General features: G+C 35.8%; 1 non-coding gene across 1 annotated transcript; it reads left to right on the top strand.

The window, feature by feature from the left end:
* Positions 1–7651: 7651 nt before the first annotated feature.
* On the top strand, positions 7652–7755 carry LOC126021278 (small nucleolar RNA U13). Its single transcript, XR_007499847.1, has one exon. It is a non-coding gene; the product is annotated as a small nucleolar RNA U13 (small nucleolar RNA).
* Positions 7756–26066: the final 18311 nt, after the last annotated feature.

Here is a 26066-nt window from a genome sequence, read left to right as displayed (position 1 = left end):
TGGACTCACATGTTAATGCCAACTCAGACAATGAACCACATTCTAGTATTCCACACCTCAGGCATCAGAGTCCTGTGCAAGGTACTTCTGCTAATCCAGCCTCAACTCCATTTCAAACAGTATATGTTTCAAATTATGAACCTCTTGAAATGGAGGATGTAGAACGGTTTAAGAAAGCATGTAAAGAATATGGGGCTACCTCTCCATATTGTCAGGAGGTGCTAAGCATGTGGTGTCGAAAATCAATTTGGACTCTGCATGACTTTAAAAAACTTGCTGAAATATGCCTGCCATCTAAACAGCGAACTGAATGGGAAATGTTATATGCAGAGGGTGTGAAATCCAAACTATATAGTCCAGATGGAACCAAAAAACGAGTGGCAGGGGTTAATCTCTCATATGAATTATTAATGGGAGAAAATCAATATTCAAATATACAGACACAAGCAGCTTTACCAAAGGAAATCTCAAAAATAATTAAAGACATTGCATTATCTGCATGGGAAAGAATTGATACTAACAGTACTGGTGAGGGAACCTTTTTAAGAATCATCCAAGGTCCCCAAGAGCCTTATGTAGAATTTGTGGCTAAACTCAAAGATGCTTTAAAAATACAAGTTAAAAATGATGAGGTGAGGAAATTTCTAGAAAAATGTTTGGCTTATCATAATGCTAATTCAGCTTGCAAATTGGTATTGGCTCCGTTGCAGGAAAAAGCTGATTTAAATGAATTTTTATATGCCTGTAGGAATGTTTATGATATACCCCATTCATTAGCAAATTCAGATCAGGTGCAAACCTTTGCAATTACTAAAGGAAATATACCTCTTTACCAAAGGGGACAAAAACTTGCCCGAAAACCAGGTCTCTGCCCAAAATGTAATAAGGGTTACCACTGGGCAAAAGACTGTAGATCTGGAAATCCCCATAGTAATAACATAGGAAGAACTTTTAATACAAACCCTAGGAGACAATTTGCCTGTTACCATTGTGGAAAACAAGGACATATTAAAAGGAATTGCCATCTTTTGTTAAATTCAGTTCCTCCAGGATCTACAATTAAAAAACAGGGAAACTCCTACAGGGCCCATCCCCAGGCCCTTACAAATCAGGGGCAAAGTCATCAAACCATAATTCTCCCCAGCCCAGCCCAAGAAGATTAATTTCAATCAGTGAATTAACACATGCCACTGTGGGCAGTGCTGGGCTTGATATAACTTGCCCAGTGGACATTACAATTTATCCAGGAGAATGCCCTTATATGCTACACACAGGCATAGTGGGACCACCACCCCCAGATACAATGGGTTTGATTCTGGGCAGAAGTTCCCTTAATGTAAAAGGTATATCAGTAATCACAGGTGTTATTGATTCAGACTCAAAGGGAGAAATTATTGTAGTTATCAATGTGCCTGTTACTTGGACTTTCAAAAAAGGGGAGACAATTGCCCAAATAGTAATAATACCTTATGTTAAATTTGGGACTTCAGATAAGATAAGAACTGGAGGTTTTGGAAGCACAGATCCAGGGGCTGCCAAAAACCCATTAGTGGCTTTGATTACTAAATGTAAAGATGAAAATCCAATGATTAAACTTAATATAGAAGGGCAAGTCTTTAATGGCATGATAGACACAGGTGCTCAGGTCACTGTAATTTCTGATAAAGAATGGCCAAAAAATTGGTCTCTGCAAGAAATTCCATATTCGTTAAAAGGAATAGGAGGCCTGAGTTCTTGCTTGTTAAGCACAAGAACCATGGTATTTTATGGCCCAGAAAATCAAAAGGCTATAATCAGACCTCATGTGGGCCCATTCTCACCATCCCTGTGGGGCCGTGATTTGCATAAACAATGGAAGGCAGAATTCCATATTCCATTAGCTCAAGGTGAGCCTGAACCTTCTTCTGAATTAAAAACCCAAAATTTTTGGTAGGGGCCACTGCTAGTAAAACCCCAGCACCAATAAAAATAAAATGGAAATCTGATGAACCAATTTGGATAGGCCAGTGGCCCCTTAAAACTGATAAATTAAAGGTGCTGACAGAATTAGTGGAAGAACAGCTAAAATTAGGACATATTGAGCCTTCGTTTTCTCAATGGAATTCACCTGTATTTACCATAAAAAAGAAATCTGGTAAATGGAGATTGTTAATGGATCTGAGAGCTGTGAATTTATCTATGGTACCTATGGGAAAATTACAGACAGGTTTACCATCACCTGTAGTAATCCCTAAGGAATGGCCACTAATTATAATTGACCTAAAAGACTGTTTCTATCATATTCCTATTCACCCAGATGATAAACACCGTTTTGCATTCTCAGTTCCTTCTATTAATAATACTCACCCTTGCAGGCGTTTTCAGTGGACTGTTCTCCCTCAGGGCATGCTAAATTCACCAACTATGTGTCAATATTTTGTGGACAAAATTTTGAGCCCTGCTCGTGAAAGATTTCCCCAAGCTATAATTTATCATTACACCGATGATATTTTAATTACAATGAATAATGAAACAGATTTACAGAAATTATATGCTTATGTGATCAATTGTTTGCAAATGGCAGGACTGAAAATAGCTTTAGAAAAAATACAGACCATGCCACCATATCAATACTTGGGCTTTATTTTGGACAGAACATCAATACGTCCACAAAAAATTTCCATAAAAAAAGAGAACCTTAAAACGCTTAATGACTTTCAGAAACTTTTGGGTGATGTAAATTGGCTCCGCCCAGCACTAGGAATCTCAAATGCAGAGCTGTTTAATCTGTTTAAAACTTTGGAAGGTAATCCTGCATTAGATAGTCCCAGAAATTTAACACAAGCTGCTAAAAATGAATTGGACATTTTCTTGAACAGACTGCAAAAATTATTTCTTTTAAGATTTATCCCTGGAGAGAAGGTATTTTTATTAATTTTCCCTACAAAAGAAACACCTACTGCAGCTTTAATGCAACAGGCTGGTCCTTTGGAATGGGTGTATTTACATAACAAACAGCCTCAGTCTGTGATATCTTACCTGCAACTAATCTCAGAATTGATTATAAAAGCAAGACTCAGATCAATATCTTTGTTAGGTTTTGATCCAGATATAATAGTATTGCCAATACCAAAAAAGGAAATTGAGTTAATATTGCCTCTTAATGAATCTCTACAAAGGGCTCTCTCAGATTTTACAGGAGAGATTTCTTCTCACTATCCAAAAGGAAAGACCTGGGACTTTTTGAAAAAGACTCAGTTTGTTATATCTTCAATTGTGAGGGATTCTCCTATTCCCAATGCAAAAGTTTTTTATGTAGATGGATCAAGTGGGGGACGAGGCGGAATAACCGGAGAAAATATGAACATAACAATAGAAACCAAATATAAGTCTGCACAGAAAGTTGAATTAGCAACGTTAATTTATCTATTAGAAAATGTATCTGAAGCCATGAATGTCGTTTCTGATTCTTTATATGTTGTAAATTTATGCCCGGTGATAGCCACTGCCTCCCTCAATTCTCATAGTCCTATTATACAGAATTTATTAAAAAAGTTACAACACATTATTCAAAAAAGAACTGAACCTATTTTCATCACACATATTAGAGCTCATTCAGGCCTTCCAGGGCCAATGGCTCAAGGAAATAAAACTGCTGATTTGTTGGCAATGCCTATATTTAAATCACCTGTAGAGGAACATTCAGCCTTACACACAAATGCTCGTCGTTTACATGTAAATTATCAAATTCCATGGAGGCAAGCGAGAGAAATTATAAAAAGATGTAACATATGTGCCCCGCTAGCACAAAAGACTCATATAGCAGGAGCAAATCCAAGAGGCTTGCAGTCTAACGAATTGTGGCAAATGGATGTAACTCAAACAGACTTATTTCCCAAAAAACCATACCTTCATGTGGTAGTGGATACATATTCTCGATTTATTTGGGCAATTCCTATGTCTTCTCAAAAATCTAAGGCAGTTTGCAGTTTTCTTTTACAATGTTTTTCTGTTATGGGTATTCCGTATTCTATTAAGACTGATAATGGACCTTCTTATATAAGTAAAACTTTTGAATTTTTTTGTAATGAATGGCAGATAAAACATCTTAAAGGAATTCCCCACAATTGTCAAGGACAGGCAATTGTGGAAAGAGCCCATAGAACTCTGAAAACTCAATTGCAAAAGAATAGAAAAAGAGGTTTGATGCCAATGGAGCTGTTATCTTTGACTCTCATTACACTAAATTATCTAAATTTACCTCAGGGAGAGAGCTATACAGCAGGGGAAAAGCATTTTAAAGAAGATAATCAGAGACAAGAAACAACAAATATTCCAATTTGGATAAAAGAGGATAAAAAATGGATTGCTGGTTATCTCCTCTTGAGAGGGAGGGGTTATGCTTATGTTTCTACAAATGACAACCCTCCTAAGAAATTTTGGGTCCCCTTGCGTCTCGTTAGAAATCGGACTGGCACTGATGATCAAGGTCAGGTTGCTGGGACTATAGACTCCTCCCCACATCAAGTACAGAGTGCTCAAGATATTGACAGTTGTGGTGCTGCTGAGGTGACTGGGAAAGTAAGTGAAGGATCAACTTTCATACCTCATATTCTCAGTGAATCTGACAAAAGTGAAAAATCCTTACAGTCTGGACTACAAACAGAAAAACGAAAACCTGTTTTCACTGGATTACAAAATTTGGGTAACTCATGTTACATGAATTCAATATTGCAATGCTTGTATAATATTACAGACTTGACTCAGTATTTTTATCAAGATTATTATAAAAAAGATATTAACAGAGAAAATCCAAAGGGACATAAAGGTAAATTAGCAGATGAATTTGGTCATCTTATCAAAATCATGGGAAATGGATGCCATAAGTATTTCAATCCTGAAAGTTTCAAAGCAACAGTAAGTTTACTCAATGACCAATTTGCTGGACACAACCAACAGGATCCTCACGAATTATTAATGTTTCTTATAGAAGGACTACATCAAGATTTGCTTAAAAATTCAATAACAGATAAAACTGTACACTTTATAGACAATGATAAATATGAACAATTTAGAGTTTGCAAATCTATTATCTATGATACCTTTCAAGGACAGTTTAAATCTATACTACAGTGTCTTACATGTTACCAAAAGTCTGAGGTTTATGAAACATTTGTTCAGTTGTCCCTGGCTGTCAAATCTGCAGATAAATGTACTTTACAGGAATGCCTTGTTGAGTTTTTTAAAGAAGATGATTTGAGAGATAACAATAGAATTCACTGTTATAATTGCAACACTAAAAGGAATTTTTCAAAGAAAACATATTTATGGAAAATACCTCCCGTATTGATAATTCATTTGAAACGTTTTGCTTTTGATGGAAAACAGATTAAAAAATTATACACTTATGTGGATTTTCCTTTGGAAGACCTCAATTTAGCAGAATTCACTAAAGAAGATAATAACAATATTGAAAAATATAATTTATCATCAGTATCAAATCATTTTGGTCAAGTTCATTATGGACATTGTACTTCATATTGTAAAATTGCCACAGAACAGTATTGGATCAATTTTGATGATAAGAAGATCAAGAAAATCCCTATTGCATCGGTAAAATCTACAGCAGCATATATCTTGTTTTATATTTCTCAGAGATCTACTATGAATACTTAATGATCATTTCCTTTATTTGTTGATTATCATTGATGTTTTACTGGTCATTTTTTAGGTATGATTGCTTAATAGGAATGAATACGATGAATCCCCATTGTGGTTGTTTGTATGATGTAATTATGCCTTAATTTCAGTATTGTTTTAGGTCACTATTAATTAGAAGATTTTGCAATATATTGATGTTACTTAAGACCTATATGAAAGAAAGATACTTAATCATGTTAATGTTGCTTTATGATTGTGTATTGATATATGTTTATTTGGCAACTTTTGTCTTTCATTGTAACATCAGTGTTTTATTGCTCTCAACATAGATTTTGAGATGAAGATATAATCATAGTTTTGATATAACCATAATTTTGGGTAGACTCTGTTCACAGTGCTCATTATTGATGACTGATTATAATACATTTATTATTTCATATTTGCATTATAGAATGTTATGGTTATGGTGTATATGAAATTCTTGATCATCTAGATTTACTCGACTTTGATTTAAAAAGTTTTTTTTGTTACTATAATTTTTTGTTATTTTGAAATATTCATTTAAACAGTTTTTTCATTATTATATTTTCAAAGTGTTTTTTCTTTTTTCTTTTTGATTTAATTCAAATTTTTTCTTTGGCTTTATTTTGATTCCTGTCTAATAGATATTTCTGGCAATTATAAATGAGTGTTATTCCCATAATTTTGTATAGTATGTATTTTCATGTTTATCAGTTTTATAATTTTTGTTTATGGTTTTTTTTTCCTGACACTTTATGCCTTAATTTATTATTTCTTACAATTCATCTTTTCTTTCTAGTTCTTAACGTTTTATTTGTAGGAATCTCATCACAATTGCAAGCCTCCTGATATCGAACTGAAGAATACATCATTAACTGTTCCAGTGCTGTGTCCTATATCAAGTTACAACTCGTCTTTCCTGATTCATCAAATGTCTTTGATTGGACTTTTAGGAGTTCTATACTCCTTATTTTTTGAGAGTAACTTTGAACCTAGTAAAAAAATTTTAACTTATATATTTGTATTTTTTTATGACTAAAATCTTTTAAAGTATATTTAATTTATGATTAGTGTAATTAAATGTTTTTAATTAATTGAAATTAATGTTTTTAATTTTATAGTATTTAATATTTCATTAAAGTTTTGTAATTGTAATCATGTAGTGTTGTATTGTATTGTATATTATTATTGTATTGTATTGTATACTATTATTGTTTGCTTACAAAAAAGGGGGAATTGTTGAGTAATTGTTGTAATATTGTTTTTGCCTGTCATCCCACCTGGATCTTCCAGGTGGGGGGAATTAAGGAATGAAATAAAAAGCTTGTTGGGGAGGCATAGGGAGCTCTTTTGCCAGAACTGACGGCTGGTTCAGTTTGCTTTTTGGAGCTGGCTGCAACTGACAAAAGACTTTCCTTGCTGAACCTTTGGTCCCCTGATCTTTTGCATTCGTTGATTATTTACTCCGGACATTATTATCAAAGTCTCCCCAAAAGGGGGGACGGAAGGATGGGATTCAATTTATCTTTTTGGGAATCATTCTTTGACTTGGAGACCATCAACAAGGGGTTTGACCTCCCCCAACAATTTCATTTTTAAAATGGGGAGAGGGGCTGGAGCAGTGGCGCAAGCAGTAGGGTGTTTGCCTTGCACGTGCTGACCTAGGATGGATCATGGTTCAATCCCCTGGCATCCCAGATGGTCCCCCAATCCAGGAGCAATTTCTGAGCCCAGAGTCAGGAGTAACCTCTGAGCGTCACTGGGGGTGACCCAGAAACAAACAACCAAAAAGTGGGGAGAGTGCCTGAGCTGATAGCAGCTCAGGTATGGCCTTTGCCTTGCACAAAGCTTTCAAGGGTTGGATCCCTGGAATCCATATGTTCCCCCATGCCCATCAGAAAATAATCCTGAGCACAGAACCAGGAGTACCCCAGTGAGCATTGCTAGGTGTGGCCCCCCAAAATAAAAACAACAACAAAGATGGGGAGAGATCCTGTTATAATTCATAAGCATGATAATTTGGTAGTCACAAGTTTATGTAATTTGTGTTTCCTTTAAAACTTGTTATGATGTTGACACATTGCCTACCTGTCATAAAAAGAAGGAAATAATGGGGAAAGAAAATGAACAAATATGTCATCAAGGAAGGCAGTGAGGGGAAACTAGAACATGGAAAATGCACTTTATTACTTATTGAGGAAATGTAAAAGCAAGAATGAGTTATTATATTATAAAACTAAGAAATTTGTGAGTAGATTTAAAAAGATCTGTGAGATAGTACAATAGGAAAGTCATTTGTACATGACCAACCCAAATTCAATTCCTGGTACTACATTTGGTATCCTGAGCTGGAATGATACTATTCCTTGTACATAGGGCAAAGAATAAGCCTGAACTGCTGCCAATATGGTGGAAATGCGACAAAGAATAGACCTCATTCACAGTCTGAGAACTGTCATCTACTTTAACTTTAATGAAAGTAGCAAGGAAATCTGAAAAATGAAAAATAAACTCCTTTTTTATCCCAAGAACAATCAAATTTATATGCTTAAATACATACACACAGACCCAGTAATAACTCCTGAGCACTGACAGATGTGGCTTTCCTAAATTACAAAGCAAAAAAAAAAAAAAAAGACATCCTTACATCCTAAAAATGAAGGGTAATATATTGAAGATGGTACAACATGATATTTGCAATATTATTTATTCAAATGTATAACTATGGTCAAGTCATGACATACCATTGAACAAGTAAATATTGTAAACATTCTAATAATCAGTAAATTTCAAAATGTAAAGGATAAAAGAAAAGCTGAGAAATATTGTGTTATAAATAATCTATGGGTAAATTTAATGAAATGGAAGGTCATTTCTTAGTGAACTCCTGGGAACAGTAAAACAAATATTAGAAAAAGTGGTGGAATTAAAATGAAATATGTAGTTTAGAAAAAATTGTTTAAACATTTTTCTTTGTTCTAGTAATAATGTTTTATTATTCATAATATTTATAGATTTATTATATAATATAATAATATATAATATAATGATATGATTATAACATACTTAATCATATAATATATATTAATATTGAACATGATATTATGTTATATTTTATGTGCAACTATTCCTAAAATCTAAAGTTATTTGAAGGGGCTAGAAGGATATAACACAATATTTTCTTAAAAGTGGCTGATCCAAGTTCTGTCTCAAGCATGTATGATACCAAACACTACCAAGAATGAGCCCTAAACATTATCAAGTGTGGCCCCTAAATAAAAACAATAAAAATAAAATAGTAAGACCGGTATAGTGCTAGGTGTGCCCCCAAAACAGTAGCCACAATAAGAATTCCTGATAAAGTATTTCAGACTTCACCAGAAAATCATGAAAATAATGGCAGGGATATGAGGTACTCTAAAAACTACATATAGTTACTTAAATAAAATATCTAAAAAAATTGTCATATTAAGAAAAAGATGTAATAAAGATGTTTGAATTAGAGAAAGCACTTGCTTTTCAAGTTCATAAGAATATCCTCTAGTATGGGGATGAAACAATAGCACAGCGGTAGGGCGTTTGCCTTGCACATGGAATATTCAGGACAGAACTGGGTTTGATCCCTGGAGTCCCATATAGTCCCCCTAGCCAGGAGTGATTTCTGAGCGCATAGCCAGGAGTAACCCCTGGGCGTCATTGGATGTGACTCCCCCCCAAAAAAAAGAATATCCTCTAGTGTATACAAAACTGAAAGTGGGTAAACATTGTAAAATAAAAGATATTTTTGCAATTATTCTCAGAGACAAAAGAGAGGAGGGCTGGAAGATCCAGCTCACGACATGAAGCTCATCACAAAGAGTGATGAGTGCAGTTAGAAAAATTACATTGAGAACTATCATAACAATATAAATGAATGTGGGAAGTGGAAAGACTGTCTAGAGTACAGGAGGGTGTGGGGTGAGATGGAGGGAGATTTGGGACATTGGTGGTGGGAATGTTGCACTGGTGAAAAGGGGTGATCTTTACATGACTGAAACCCATTACAATCATATTTGTAATCAAGGTGTTTAAATAAATATATTGATAAAAAAAGGAAAGAAACAAGAGTCTGGAGTGCCTCTAGAAATTCTGGCGAGTATTAAGAGAACAAGGGGAAGAGGAGGAGGTCTCGCACTGGCACTCACTCTTCTGATATCAGAACAAATTCAGAATAAGTAATGCAAAACATTTTTAGAATACATAATTTTATTTATAAATAAAATAAAATAATAATTTTAGAATAAATAAAATAGGCAAAGTATACATAAAACTCAAGAATAAGAAAACTCTTAATTTTAACAATGGATCTATGGATTAATGGATCCATTGGATCTATTAGATTTATGGATAGTGGTAAAGAGATATTGGCAGTTGAGTGGCAGGCATGATGCAGAAACAGTATTCTCCTAAACTAAGAAAATATTTGCATTACTGTAAACCAATATTAATTTAATTAAAAAGTGACAATTTAGGGGCCAGAGAGATAGCACAGCAGTAGGACATTTGCCTTGCACTCAGCCAACCCAGGACAGATAATGGTTTGAATACCATCATCCCATATGGACCCCGAAGACTGCCAGGAGCAATTTCTGAGCACAAAGCCTGGAGTAACCCCTGAGTGCTGCCAGGTGTAACCCAAAAACAATCAAAAATATTTTAATTTAAAAAATGAGCAAATGTATTGACAAATATCTTACAGAAAAAAATGCAAAGGTAATTAAAATAGGGAAAATCATGTGATCCACATCACTTATTATTTATAATAACATATAAATATTTAGAGAAGTATTTATTCTTTTGTTATTTATTATTAAGAGCAAGACAATAACAAAGTTAGTGATGTTAGATGGGAAAATATAAGATACCGGAATTATCGAATGGTGCTAAGTCTACTTAGCAATAAGAACTCTAACTCATTATTAGTGGGTGGAAAATGGTACAGTGACTTTGCAAGGCATTTTGGTGTCTTATTATGTAATGAAACACGCTCTTTTATATGATCCTTAGCATTTAGCCAAGATTATATAAAAATGCAAAAATTGTACTTTATAGCAGTTTCATTCAAAATTTTTCGACCTTAAAAAGTGCTTTAAGTGAATAACTGAACTGTAATACATTCAGATACTAGAATATTATTTAATGCAAGAAAGGAGATAATATACATTCACAAAATATATGAAAAAGGTTGAAACACATGTAATTAATGAATAAAAGCTAGTTGTAAGTAGCTTTATACTTTATAATGCAACATCCAACATTATGAATGACACAAAATCTGTGACAACAGTAATATAAAAAATATTTGGTTGGAGACTGAAGGAAAAATATATTTTATTTAGTATTTTAGGTAGATTATAAGATTTTAATTTGGTTTTGGGGTAATGTGGCAATGAAATTAAAAGTTTACCAATTCTAAGTAATTCAGTACCCTGGTTGATAGATAATAAGGTGGGCTTTATGTGTGGGGGACATGGAGAAATCTCTATATTTTCCCCTACATGTTCTGAGAACTAAAACTGATTTTAAATCTATTTTATAAAGAGTATGATATGTAAGAAAAATAGTATAAGTACTATGCTTATGCCGCATGCGCGCGCGCGCACACACACACACACACACACACACTCACACACACACACACACACACACAGAGCAAATCTGGGTTCCATCCCTGGCATCACATATGGTTCCTTTATGTCTTCTGGAAATAATCCCTGAGCTCAGAAGGCGGAGTATGGGGCCAGAGTGGTAGCATAGTGATAGGACATTTGCCTTGCATGCAGCTGGCCCAGGAGGGACTCTGTTGGATCCCCAGTATCGCATATAATCCCCAGAGTCAGAAGCGATTTCTGAGTGCAGAGCCAGGAGTAACCCCTGAGCGTGGTGTGGCTCGAAAATAAATAAATAAATAAATAAATAAATAAATAAATAAATAAGTAAATAAATAAAATAAAAATGGAGCAGAAGGGGTGAGTGCCCCTTGCCCACGGGGACCCCCGCCCAGAGCCAGACAGCCCGAACCCAGAGGAGAAGGGGCCGGCAGAGGCTTGGAGGGGACGGAGCTCCATAAACTCCCAGAGAGAGGAGGGAGGACAGAGAGCTAGGCTCAACAGCGCCAGCAACCATTGTGGTCAGGAGCGGAACTGCACCGCTGACTGAAACAAGGAACAGAAAAGAATCCTAAAGGCAAGGCAAGGCTGACAGCTAAGTAGCAAAGGGGACAAGAAAGAGTTAAGTCCAACAAGCTCACCCAACAGCCCCTCCCTAGAACCACCCTCAGGAAAGGGACCCTATCTTCACACCACAGGGGACCAAAGCAGGCCGAAATTAGAAGCCACAGCACTCCAAAGCACACTATTAAATACAAAGAAATATGCGTAAATCAAGGAGATCCCTAATATCGGGAGACACCATGACAAACCCTAGCAAGTTTCCAAGCCCACCAAAACACACAGATCCAGGGGAAGAAGACCTAAAAGCGGCCATGAGGAAGGAAATGCAAGAATTAATAAAAGGAATCAAAGAAACCCTAGCTACTGAATATAAGAAATCCTTGGATGAGCGAATCAGCCAAATTAAAGAAGAAATGTCAAAGAACATGAGAGAGTCCATACAAAAAGAAATGAAGGAATTAAAAGACAAAATAACAAGCCTTACGAGCAGAAACACAGAGTTAGAGAAGCACATTGAAGAACTCGAAGAAAAACTGCAAACAAAAAATGATCAAGAAACCAACAAAGAAATAAAAGGCAAAGCACTGGAAGGAAAAATCCAATATCTGATGAACAAGGACAAAAGAAACAATCTAAGAATCGTGGGTATACCAGAAGGGGAGGAAATAGGAAAAGGGGAAGAACAGGTAGTCAGGGAGATAATAACAGAGAACTTTCCCACCCTCTGGAAAGAAAATTCAGGACAAATCCAGGAAGCCAAGAGAATCCCTAATAAAATAGATCCGAATAAACCAACACCAAGACATATAATAATCCAAATGGCAAAAAACAAAGAGAAAGAGGAACTCCTTAAAGCAATAAGGGAGAAAAAAACCCTCAAGTACAAAGGAAAGGACATAAGAATCAAACCAGATCTCCCATTTGAAATAATCCAAGCAAGAAGACAGTGGAATGTCATATTTAAACGACTGAATGAAAGCAATTTCCAACCCAGGGTCCAATACCCAGCAAAACTATCATTCATATGGGCGGGCAGACTAGAAACATTCTCAAACATGAACGAACTTGAACTATTTGTGCAAACTAAGCCGATCTTAAACGACCTACTCAGAGACGAATTACACAATCCAAACCCCCGATTGTAACATCAACCACTCCACACAATACAACTGCACAACAGTCCTCTCTCTCAATAATTTCCCTAAATGTTAACGGACTAAACTCGCCAATAAAAAGACACATAGTAGAGAAATGGGTTAGGAAAAATAAACCAGACTTCTGCTGTCTCCAAGAAACACACCTACAACTACAGGATAAGCACCGGCTTAGAATAAAGGGATGGAAAGTAATTATACAGGCCAATGGAAAACAAAAAAGAGCAGGGACAGCCATTCTTATATCAGACCAAATTGCATTCAATCTCAAGAAAGTGATCAAAGACAAAGACGGTCACTACCTACTGATCAGGGGAACATTAGATCAAGAAGTACTAACTCTGGTCAATATCTATGCACCTAATATTGAGCCAGCAAAATATGTGAGGCAACTGCTCACAAACCTGGAGAAACACATGAAGGGAAATGTGATAATAGTAGGGGACCTCAATACTCCACTATCACCACTAGACAGATCCACCAAACAGAAAAATAGCAAAGCAATAAGAGACCTAAATGAAAAATTAGAAGATCTAGGGCTAATAGACTTATATAGAGCCCTCCATCCCCAGAAAGCAGAATACACATTCTTCTCAAGCCCACATGGATCCTTCTCCAGAATTGATCATGTCTTAGGACACAAAGCCAACCTATATAAGACCACAAATGTAAGGATCATTAGAAGTACCCTATCAGACCACTATGCAATAGAGGTCAAAATTGACGTCAAGAAGAAACAATGGAGAAAAACTAATACCTGGAGATTAAACAACATGCTGCTCAACAACAGCTGTATCAAAGAACAACTCAAGGAAGAAATAAAAAGATTCCTTGAGACAAATGATAATGAGGAGACAACTTGTCAAAATTTGTGGGACACAGCAAAAGCAGTAATTAGGGGGAAACTCATAGCAATACAGGCCTATGTCAAGAAACAAGAAAACAATAAAATCAACAGTTTAAATGATCACCTCAAGGAAATGGAACAGCAGCAGCAGAGAAACCCAGCACATCCAAAAGGCAAGAAATAATAAAAACCAGAGCAGAAATAAACAACATAGAAACTAAGAAAACAATACAAAAAATCAATGAGACCAGGAGTTGGTTTTTCGAAAAAATAAACAAGATAGACAAACCACTGGCAAAACTCACCAAAAAAAAGAGGGAAAACACCCAAATCAGTAGGATCACAAATGAAAGGGGAGAGAATACAACAGAACCCCAAGAAATACAACATATCATGAGATCATATTATGAACAACTATACTCAACTAGGCTAGAGAACCCAGCAGAAATCGACAGATTCTTAGAAAAACGCCATCTTCCAAGACTGGAAAAGGAAGAAATAGAAAGCCTAAATAGACCAATCACCTCAGAGGAAATTGAAGATGTAATTAAGAAACTCCCTAAGAACAAAAGTCCAGGCCCAGATGGATTTACAGGTGAATTCTACCAAACATTTCGAGAAGACCTACTACCACTTTTCCATAGGCTCTTCCAAACCATAGAGAAAACTGGAATCCTCCCCAATTCCTTTTATGAGGCCAATATCACACTCATTCCCAAAGATGGCAAAGACACCACCAAAAAAGAAAACTACAGACCAATCTCACTAATGAACATAGATGCAAAGATACTCAACAAAATCTTAGCAAACCGAATCCAGCACTTCATCAAAAAGATCATACATCATGAACAAGTGGGATTCATACCAGGAATGCAAGGTTGATTCAACATACACAAATCAATCAACATTATACATCACATCAACAACAAGAAAGACAAAAACCACATGATCATATCAATCGATGCAGAGAAGGCATTTGACAAAATCCAACACCCTTTCATGTTAAAGACACTCAGCAAAATAGGGTTAGAAGGATCCTTCCTCAAGATAGTTACAGCTATCTATGAAAAACCGACAGCCAACATTATTCTTAATGGCGAGAAACTAGAAGCATTCCCACTAAAATCAGGAACTAGGCAAGGCTGTCCACTCTCTGCTCTTATTTAATATAACCTTAGAAGTCCTAGCAATAGCAATCTGACAAGAGAAGGGAATCAAAGGAATCCAAATCGGGAAAGAGGAACACAAACTATCTCTATTTGCAGATGATACGATGATATACATTGAAAACCCTAAAGAGTCCACAATAAAACTCCTAGAAATAATCAACCAATATAGCAAAGTAGCTGGATACAAAATCAATACACAAAAGACAGTAGCATTTCTATATACAAACAACGAAGTCGAGGAGAGAGAGATTAAAAATACAATTCCATTCAAAATAGTATCTAAAAATATCAGATAACTAGGAATCAACCTTACAAGGGAAGTCAAGGACCTATACCAGGGAAACTTCAAAACACTTCAGAAAGAAATTGAAGAGGATCTAAAGAAATGGAAGAATATCCCATGCTCATGGATAGGTAGAATTAACATAGTCAAAATGACTATCCTACCCAAACTACTATATAGATGTAATGCAATCCCTATCCAAACTCAAACACCCTTCTTTAAAGAAATAGAACATTCAATCTCAAAATTCATCTGGAACCACAAAAGACCCAGGATAGCCAAACAAATACTAAAACACAAGAAGCTGGGTGGCATCTCCTTACCTAACTTGAAACTATACTATAAAGCCATAGTAATCAAAACAGCATGATACTGGAACAGACACAGAACCTCAGACCAGTGGGTCAGGACAGAATTCCCAGACATAAACCCCCAGATATACAGCCAACTAATATTTGATAAAAGAGGCAGGAACTTGAAATGGAACAAAGAAAGCCTCTTCAACAAATGGTGTTGGTACAACTGGAAAACCACATGTACGAAAGTGAAAATTGACCCATACCTCACTCCATATACAAAAGTCAACTCAAAATGGATCAAAGACCTTGAAAACAGACCCGAATCTATAAAGTTTATTGAGAACAAAATAGGCAGAACACTCGAAGACCTATATATCAAAAAGGTCTTCGAGAATGGAGCACCAATGGCAAGAACTTTAGCACCAAACATAAACAAATGGGACTACATCAAACTATAAAGCTTCTGCATGGTGAAAGAAACCTTACTTAATGCAAGAAGACAGTTAACAGAATGGGAAAAAATCTTTTCACTCGACATGTCAGACAAAAGATTGATATCTAGAATATACAAAGCACTCTGAAAGCTGAGCCCCCCAAAACCAAATAAAGCCATAAAAAATGGGGAGATGAAATGAATAGACACTTCTCTGAGGAAGATACAAGGATGGCCAACAAACACATGAAAACATGCTCCCCTTCACTCATCATCAGAGAGATCCAAATCAAGACAACAATGAGATACCACCTGACACCAGTAAGGATGGCTCACATCAAAAATAACGGGGACAATCTCTGTTAGCGGGGATGTGGTATGAAGGGAACTCTCATCCACTACTGGTGGGAATGCCCCCTAGTCCAACACCTATGGAGAACAGTCTGGAGAGTGATCAAAGAACTCAGAATTGAGTTGCCATTTGACCCAGCAATTGCTCTCCTAGGTATATACCCCCAACTTGAAAGGACATTCATTCCAAAATACGTGTGCACCCCCACTATTTATAGCAGCACTCAGTATAATAGCCAAGTCTTGGAACCAACCTCGATGTCCAACAAAAGATGAATGGATCATTAAGATGTGGTACATATATACAATGGAATATTACATGGCAGTCAGAAATGATACAATCACAGACTTTGCAGCAACATGGATGGATCTAGAACATGTTATATTAAACGAAGTAAGTCAGAAGACCAAAGATAAACACAGAATGATAGCTCTATTCTGAAGCACCCAGATCATACATCTTATACACATCTAACACTCAACAATCAAATAAGAGTATTTAAAAGGTAGAAACTCTAAACACTGTAATAGCCAACATATACTCAAGTGCAGCGCCCAAAATACATGAAAAAAAGGAACAACGCAAACCCTTGACTGCATTATACCACAAAGATAGCAGCAACACCAGAAACAACAGCATAGAGAGAACAGGTATGTAATCAGCCTTCTATGACAAAGGCCCACAATAATCCTTTGGAGATCGCAATCAGGATTACAGGTAAAGAATGCCATGGGAAATCGCTGACTCCAATGGAATCATCCCATAACATCATGTTTTAATACCTTATATTACTATATTTAAAATAACCTCTCAGCTTTTCTGCCCACAGGCATCCTTCGATACAAAGGGTGGACAAACCAAGATGGCAGCTTGGGATGCCACATGAGATACCATGCCTAGCTGGTACTACGAGATGTTCCCGAGAAAACCCTTTAACATACACTTTATTTCAAGGTTATACCTTCTTTTAGGAATCGAAGCACGTGGCCAATCAGATCACCGAAGCAGTAACCGTGACATACAGACTTAAACTACAGACTATACTCACCGAACACACTCAAGCAAACTAACACTCCCTTGCTATTCTCTCCTCTCTTCTCACTACTTTTTTTTAATCATTTCTTCTCTACTCCTCTCTCTACTTTCTTTCTTTCCTCTTTTCCCTTCCTCTCTAATGTATTTTCTCTTCTCTCCCTTCCTACTCCTACCATATACCTTCCCCTTTCCCCCCTTTGGAAATCCAACTACCCCCTCATCCCTCATTCCCATCCATATTTCCCACTGTATTAACACTCTTCACCCTGAGTCCTAAATCTATTAGGCATCAAGATTGACCTCCTACCTCAATGAACCAGTACCCAGTACCCAGTCAAACCCACACTTCGTTTCCTGCAAGAAAAAGCAGCTAACTCTACTGTGGACCCATGCTGCGCGGTGCCCCCTACCATCTTCCCCTAAGGTGGACTGCTACTTGAAACCGGACTTAGGCCCAAAAGTAGCCCCAATGCAGGAACTCTTACCAAGACCTCCCTGCCACAAATCTTTCACCAATCTGAAGAAGGTCAGGGGGTGTGATGGAAAGGTGCCTGGGAACCCACACACTACAAGAAAAACCCAAAAGTCAACGGGAAAACCTGTACTCCCAACATAAACATAAGACTTGTATTACACCTCCTCTTTACCTGCCTTTCCCCAAATGTAAGGTAGTCTTTTGCACCTCTTTGGTCCTTTAAATACTCCGTTAATTTTCTGGTCCACATATACATATGTGAGCACACACATTTTTAATCCTATCTTTTTTTTTTTTGGTTTTGTTTTGTTTTGTTTCGTTTTGTTTTGTTTTAATCTTTTTTGGGTATGTGACCTGTTTTTGTTTTCCTCTCTGTCCACCCCCAAATGCACCAACAATATAACGTAGCACCATTTCTCCCTGCAAAGGCACACTTAAAAAAAGGGCAAATCTCTCACATAAAAAAGAGCTTTTATCTACTAGAGATAGAAACTCATAGTTGTTTACAATACAGGGATAACTCCTACCTTGAAAATATGTCATGCGGAATCAACTTAGACTTCAGGAGAGTAGATCCCATCCATCGAACCTTGAACCCTGGATCCCAGTCACAGAAATGGCACAGTCCTTCACAACAGCTGCAAGTAACAAACCCCATCCAGGACAACCTTATTACTGCTGGAACACCAACGAGTGCCAGCTCTAATATGATATCCTGACAACGAGGAAAATAGGAACAACTTGACCTAAGAGTAGGTTATCTTATCTTACCAGCTAATGATAAGACAAAATCAGAAGACTTGTCACCCGCTGGTAGGTCCAAAAACCAAGAACGCGATTTGCAGAGGACTGGCTGCTAGAACCATGACCAGACTGTATATATCTTGGGACCAATAAAAAAGCCCTAACCTAGGGTTTGAGCTACGACCTGCACAACAACCATGATCCCAGTTCCAAAGGTCTGGCAGAGACCATTGTAACGGAATGGGGCTTCTGGAAACACAAGGAAAGGCATTATCCTAGGTGCCATCCCAGATTTAGTGCCAAGACCAAGACCAACAACCACAGAAGATGGACTAAAATGATATTGATGGAACAGAACTTCTACAACCACTCAGACTGACTTCATCATAAGTCCCACCCCTGTAACTGTGCCGATACTGAGATTGCTAGATTCAGAGGACTCACTATATCACACAGGAAGGACCAGAAGCCTCCCAAACATCACAAATGGACCACCGGGAGAATAAAGGATCATGAACAGAGTCTATAGTGGATCCCATGACAATATACTCCAAGGGCAGAGAAACCCTTAGGCCATGTGAATCTTAGGCCATGTGAATCCCTTTTTGAATGACCCCAATATTTACTGTGCCTGGGCAGGGGGAAAAATCTTGTTTATTTTTCATATATTACTTTTTATCTTCATGTACTACTATTATCATTTTATTTACCTATTTATTTTTGGTCGATTTCTTTGTTTTAGTGTGGTTATTGAAGTTATTGCCCCATTTATCTTTTTTTTTTTTCTTTTTTCTTTCTTTCAGATTTTTGGGAGGCACCAGGCAGCGCTCGGGGATTTTTCCTGGCTCCGGGCTCAGAGATTGCTTCGGGCGGGCATGAGGGACCATGTGGGGCACCAAGATTCGGGCCGATGACCTCCTGCATGAAAGGCAGACGCCTTGCCTCTATATTATCTCTCTGGCCCCTACTTTTCCCTCTTCATGTGCTATGCCATGGTGCCTATCTCAAAATCGCGGCGTTTTGTTTTTTTTTGTTTTTTTTTGGTGGTGTATTTGTTGGTTTTGTTCTGTTCTGGTGGTGGTTAGCGTTCGCGTTGGAACTCTTAATAGATATTTGACACTGCATTTCGTAGGGGTCGAGTGTTTCTCCTTCTTTTTCTCCTTCACCTCTCAAATCGATGACGAGAGCCTCTAGAAGAATTTTGCTTATTTCCGGCGTATTAGACTTTTACCCCAGTTTATCACTTTTCTCCTCTTCAAACAAAACCACATAACTTGAACTACCTTCTCCTGCCTCCTAACTAGAGGGGGAAATAAAGGAGGCATCAGGACCAAACAGGTGTAAGACTACGAAGTAATAGGATAGGTACAGAGGGGACCACATATTTTAGCAGCCCTAGGGGTGAGGGAAGAGGATATGGGTGGTAGGACAAAAAGGGAGGAGTAGGGAAGACAAACCGGTGATGGGAATCCCCTTTGATCTTATGTAAATATGTAACTAAGATATTATTGTCAACAATATGTAAGCCACTATGATCAAAATAAAAATTAAGTTAAAAAAAATGGAGCAGAAGTACTGTCAGATGTAACTCCCAAACCAAAAACCACACAAACAACAACAACAAAATATTTGGGGCCAGAGCAGTAGTACAACAGAAAGTGAATTTGCCTTGGAAAGAGTTGACTAGGTTTGATACCTAGCACACCCATATCACTCTGAGCTAACTTGGAGTGATTTCTGAGCTCAGAGTCAGGAAGGAGTAAGTCATGAGCATCATTATATGTGCCCCCTCCAAAAGAGAGAGAGAGAGAGAGAGAGAGAGAGAGAGAGAGAGAGAGTGGGAGAGAGGGAGAGAGAGAGGGAGGGAGGGAGGGAGAGAGGAAGAGATGTGTGTATCTCAATAAATATGTTTTGTGAATAATTTTGAGATCTATATCATAGTTATGAACACTTTTATAGAAGATATATTAAATCAGGTTATTTTTTGTTAATGTGTTCGGTTAATCATAAAGTTGGGTTTAACTTTGTCATTTCATTATATTTACTTTTTGGAAACTGAATATTACACTCTCAAATCAATGTTCACCAAGAAATAAAAATGCATAAAGTATTAAAAGCCTTTTTCAGAATTTATAAAATTAGCTCATGTATCATGCTGTATAATTTTTTTAAATTTCAACTTACATTATAAATTCAAGAATTCACTTAGTCATTAAAGATAATTTAATGCATTTTAATCACTACAGCATTAATCAGAATCAATAGTCCTGTAGTGATTGAAGCTCACTACTTGTAAGACTTAAACAGTCTAGCAGCAACAGAAATTTCTTTAAAATTTTAGATTATCAGATGTACAGGCTACAAGCTAGGAGCATTGTTATTTCTACAGTTTCTTTAATAAAACATATCCAAAATTCATGTTTTAATTTTTTCCTTAAAATGTACAGTATATATTGTGGCAATACATGTACAATGTGGTAATATGTATAAATACTCTCATGCATTTTATTTTTTGGTTTGTGGACCATACCTGGTAGCACTCAGGGGTTACTTGTGCTCTCATAAATCACTCCTGGCAGGCTTAGGGGCACATATGGGATGCCAGGGATCGAAACTATGTCAGTTGCATGCAAGGCAAATGCCCTATCCACTGTGCTATCAGGCTCAATCTCATACATTTTTTTAATCACAATGTCTAATTATAAAAGTTTTGCCATCAAATTTAAAAAATATAGTTTTAGGGTGTCAGATTTTCAGTCACACTAAGGAATGGTGAGGCTTACTCCTGATATTCAGGTATTGGCAGTGTTCTGAAGACCATATATAAAAGGTACCCTGGGGTCAAAGCAGAATTGGTCATCTGCAAGGCATATGTCTTAAACCCTTATTTGATAATTCAGGTGCCAAATATAAAAATACTTTGTTTTGCAAGCGCTAGCCTAGGACATGATGTCCCGGTGTTCCATATGGTGTTCCTCCCCAAGCCAGGAGCGATTTCTGAATACAATGTCAGGAGTAACCCCTGAGCATCAAATGGGTGTGATCCCCCCCCAAAAATCCAAAAAACAATACTTTGTTATATTATTCTTATATTTTATAGTTAATCAGGTTATTTCTATATTTGACTGCATTGCAGTTTTTGCTATGATTTTTTCCTGATTATGTAAATGTACATGAAAAATTATCTCAAACTATTTGTGGTTTTCCCAAAATTGTTATTTTTTTAAAAATTCCTTTTAGAATAATTCCTAAATTATATCTCTTTCTCAGAAATAAGGGGGACTTTGTTTCATCTGCAAGGCATAGAAACTACTACTTGTGATGAAAATTGTCATTTGTCTCAAACTACTTATTCTTATAAAACATTCAGTGTAACATCGACTTTCTCACTCTATCTGAGATGAACATTGGTCCAAAACATCATTTCCCTGTATAATCAATGAAATAAAAATAAAATAGTTTATTAAATAATTTATGTACAATGGCTTTGGCTTTTCTCATATTCTTATTTGTGTAGATAATTAAGCAGCGATTGAAATTGTGAGGGAATTATATAATAAATTATTTAAATTATAATTATTTAGAATCATTCCCTATGGGCAGCTGCAATTAATAGATCATTTATTTATCTCTGATAAAGATAGAGGTAAATATATATTTATATATTTATATAACATAGTGATTATATATTATATTATTATATAATTATATATTATTTATATAACATAGTGATTATATATTATATAACATATTTATATAACATAGTGATTATGTTATCCTTTTGTGACATGCAAAAGTGACATGAATCACATAACAAACCCAGGCTTAAGAGAAGTAACTAGAATATGCTTGTTGGGAGGGAATCAGACTTGAGTAGGTGGGAGAAACCTAAGATCACAATGAAAACAGTCAGGTAACTTTATCTATATAGCCTGTTCGTAGTAGGCTAATCTGTTCTTCTGATCATGGAACTGGTCCATAGTGTGATGTGAGAGCTTCTGATGACATCTGGGTTTTTTGGTTTTGTTTTGTTTTCATTTAATTTTTATTGTGGTCAAAGTGAATTACAATTTCTTTACAATAATATTTGTGGCACGTAGTGACAATGAATGAGGGGCATTTCCACCACCAATGTTGTCCTCCTTTCATACCTGTTCCCAACATTCATCTCACATCTCCCTCCTTTACTCACCATAATGTTAGTGCAACTGCCCCCCCCCTTGTACAGCTTGTTGTAGATTGGGTATCGATTCTGTTGTCATTGACTTTGGATTTGGAATTCATGTCTGATCAATTTTTATTTCCACCAAATGAACATAGGACTGTCTGGTCTTGGTACCTTCCTTTTTCCACCTCAATTTATGAGGCTTATTAAGATGATTCCAGTAATGTTGTTCTATCGGAGATATAAGAAAAGATATAGAAGAAGAAAAGAAAAAATAAAAAAGAAAATAGAAAGAAAAAGTAAAAAAGGCAAAAAAAAACCCACACAAACCCTTGGGTTTTTATATAAGATGGCACAGAAGAATTCTAAAAGTCTTTGTTGCTGTTGTTGTTTTTTACCTTGTGAATGGAAGGAAACAATGACTTGGGTTTGAAATGCCATTGTTTTAACTTTAACACACATTATATTTATGCATATAATGAACAGAGAAAGAGGTTTAGAGAAAACACATAATTTTCCTTATGTAAGGCATCAGGAAGTATTTAGAGTAAGAGATCACAGACCATTGGTTCAAATTATTCTATATATGCATATATATTACACAGCAGAACTTTTAATATAACTACAAGAAATGGAACTGCCATTGCTAGAGTACATAAAACACATTTTGATAATCTAGTTTTGTTCCTTGGATTCCTAATGCAGTGTTTGTCAGTTTCTCATTTTAATTGATATAGTTCTGCCAGAATTAAAATGTCTATAGCTTTGCTTTTTTATCTTGGGAATGAATTCAAATTTTCTACAAACTGAATCGTGTGATATTTGCCTATGTAAAAATATATTTCTGTATACTAAACTAGCTGTGATTTTGATGCTTAAATAAGAGTGAGAACAAATAATTTTATAAAGACTAGGATTACATTAAAACCTACAATCATGAAGCTGGAAAGATGGTACAATAGATTAGGCAGTTGCTTTGAATACTCCTGACCTGGTTTGATCCCCAGTATCCCATATATTTCTCCAAAAATGCCAGAAGTGACTCCTGAATATAGAATCAAGAGTAAGTCCTAACCATACCAGTTATGACCCAAAAACCTCCAATAAAAAATAAAAAGTTTGAAAAAATAAACACATTTTAATAAAACTCATCAAGTTGAAATAAATCACTTGTCTTTTCAAGAAGACAAATCATTTTGAATCACTGTTATAATATATGATCCTTCAGCACCACTAGGACATTCTTAAAGACAAAGCTAGAGCTTTGTGGTCCTGGGACCACCAGATATGCTAATTTATCTCCCCCAAAGTTGCATTTTTATATATGGATGTAAATACATTGTGGCATCAAATTCTGCTGGATAGAATTTGACAAATAGTTTTATGCTACATAAAAAGAAGAAAATATTTTAAATCTCAACACAAATTACATATACATTTACAAATTGAAAGAACAGAATACATACTTATTTTCATTCCAGTAAAAATAGGATGGAACTATTTCCCCACAGATAATATAAAATCAATCTGTTAGAAAGGGAACAATTTATTTTTTATAGAAATCCTAAAATCTATTTAGAATGGTTAATAGAGAAGAATTCATGCTATATAGAGAGATAGATATGTATATTTAAAAGGAAAATAGTGAGATTAGGAACATTAGCAAGTCTGTCATAGCCAGCATAATCTCTTAGCTACAACATTAATGTGTTTTTTATATCTTATATTGATGAAAAAAGTACAGACCATAAGAAACATTATTAATGTTTGTTATATACTAATAAATGGAACATGAGAATTAGCACTACAGAATAATCACATGAGATCAAAGTCCAAATCTAATAAAGAGAAGGAAAATCACACAGTCATCCAATAGGAAAAATATTAATGAAATTTTGAGCTATGATAGGAAAGTTATAAACATGTAAATTAAACTCTACTGCCTTCAGCTGAGGGAAATATCTCAAGGAAAATCAAATTTGGAAGTCCTTATTATCAAAACTAGGACTTATACCATATGATGCATCAAGGGGCATAGTCAGGTACATTGGTTTCAAAGAGATTCTGAGATGTAAATTGGGAGCTGAGAAAAATGGTTTTGTAATTAGTGCAGTTTCAAAGATCTCTATGTTTCCAAATGCCATTGACACACTACTATATATAAAATAAATTTTGTTTTTTCTCACAGTCTACTAATTGTAATCACAGCAATATATTATATTTATGCACTTACATATACAGAGTAATTAAGCAAAGCATTCAGAGTTAGAATAAAGACTCAATTAAATGATTATACAATTTATATCTACCTTTTGGAACTGTCCATGTATAGTTACATACATAACTTTTCATTTGATAGTTGTTCTCATGCTCTTTCTAGTTATGTAGTCCCATAACCTGGCAATTCATAAAACTAGTCAAGTCAGATAGCTAGTCAAAAAGCAAATCAGATGGAAAATTTTAAATGCATATTCACTTGATATTGGATTTTGAAGGACTGGGCATTTCATACTCAGTAAGTTTTATTAATAAAAAAAATTGGCAGTGGGTTGGATAAGCAATATTACCTTAAAAAAAGGCTTAACATTATATACCAAAGTAGATAGATATGGACTCCGATTTTCTTATTGTTGTTTGTAAAATTTTGATTTGGACTACTAAATTTTGACAACTCTCTCAAGTACAATTTCTCTATTGATTACAAAGCCCATATTATCATGTACCTTACTTACATTGCAGTCTGAAAACTCTGCAATATTCGTGCTATTTTCTTAGCCATAGAAAGCAGAACTATAGAAACCCGACAGCAACAACTATTGCTGTTTCTCTTCCAAATGAGATTAATCTCATGCAATGATTAGGCTATTTGAAAGAATTTGTTTTGTGTGATATTAAAATTTTCAGCCATGAGAATTTTTTTCTTTTTTTATAATTATCTTTATTTAAACACCGTGATTACAAACATGATTATAGTTGTATAATTACAGTCATGTAAAGAACACCCCCCTTCACCAGTGCAACATTCCCACCAGCAATTTCCCAGATCTCCCTCCTCCCCACCTCCCCACACCTGTACTCGAGGCAGGCTTTCTACTTCCCTCATTCATTCCTCATCCACAAGAAGTGGATCAAATACTTCTGAAATTCATCTGGAACAATAAAAAAGCTCGAATAGCTAAAGCACTCCTTGGGAAAAAGAATATGGGAGGCATTACTTTCCCCAATTTTAAGCTGTAT

This window comes from Suncus etruscus, chromosome 10 (genome assembly GCF_024139225.1).
Source record: "Suncus etruscus isolate mSunEtr1 chromosome 10, mSunEtr1.pri.cur, whole genome shotgun sequence".
Classification (NCBI taxonomy): Eukaryota; Metazoa; Chordata; class Mammalia; order Eulipotyphla; family Soricidae; genus Suncus; species Suncus etruscus.
The sequence above is the reverse complement of the archived record's forward strand: the minus strand, read 5'-3'. Positions and strand labels throughout refer to the sequence as shown.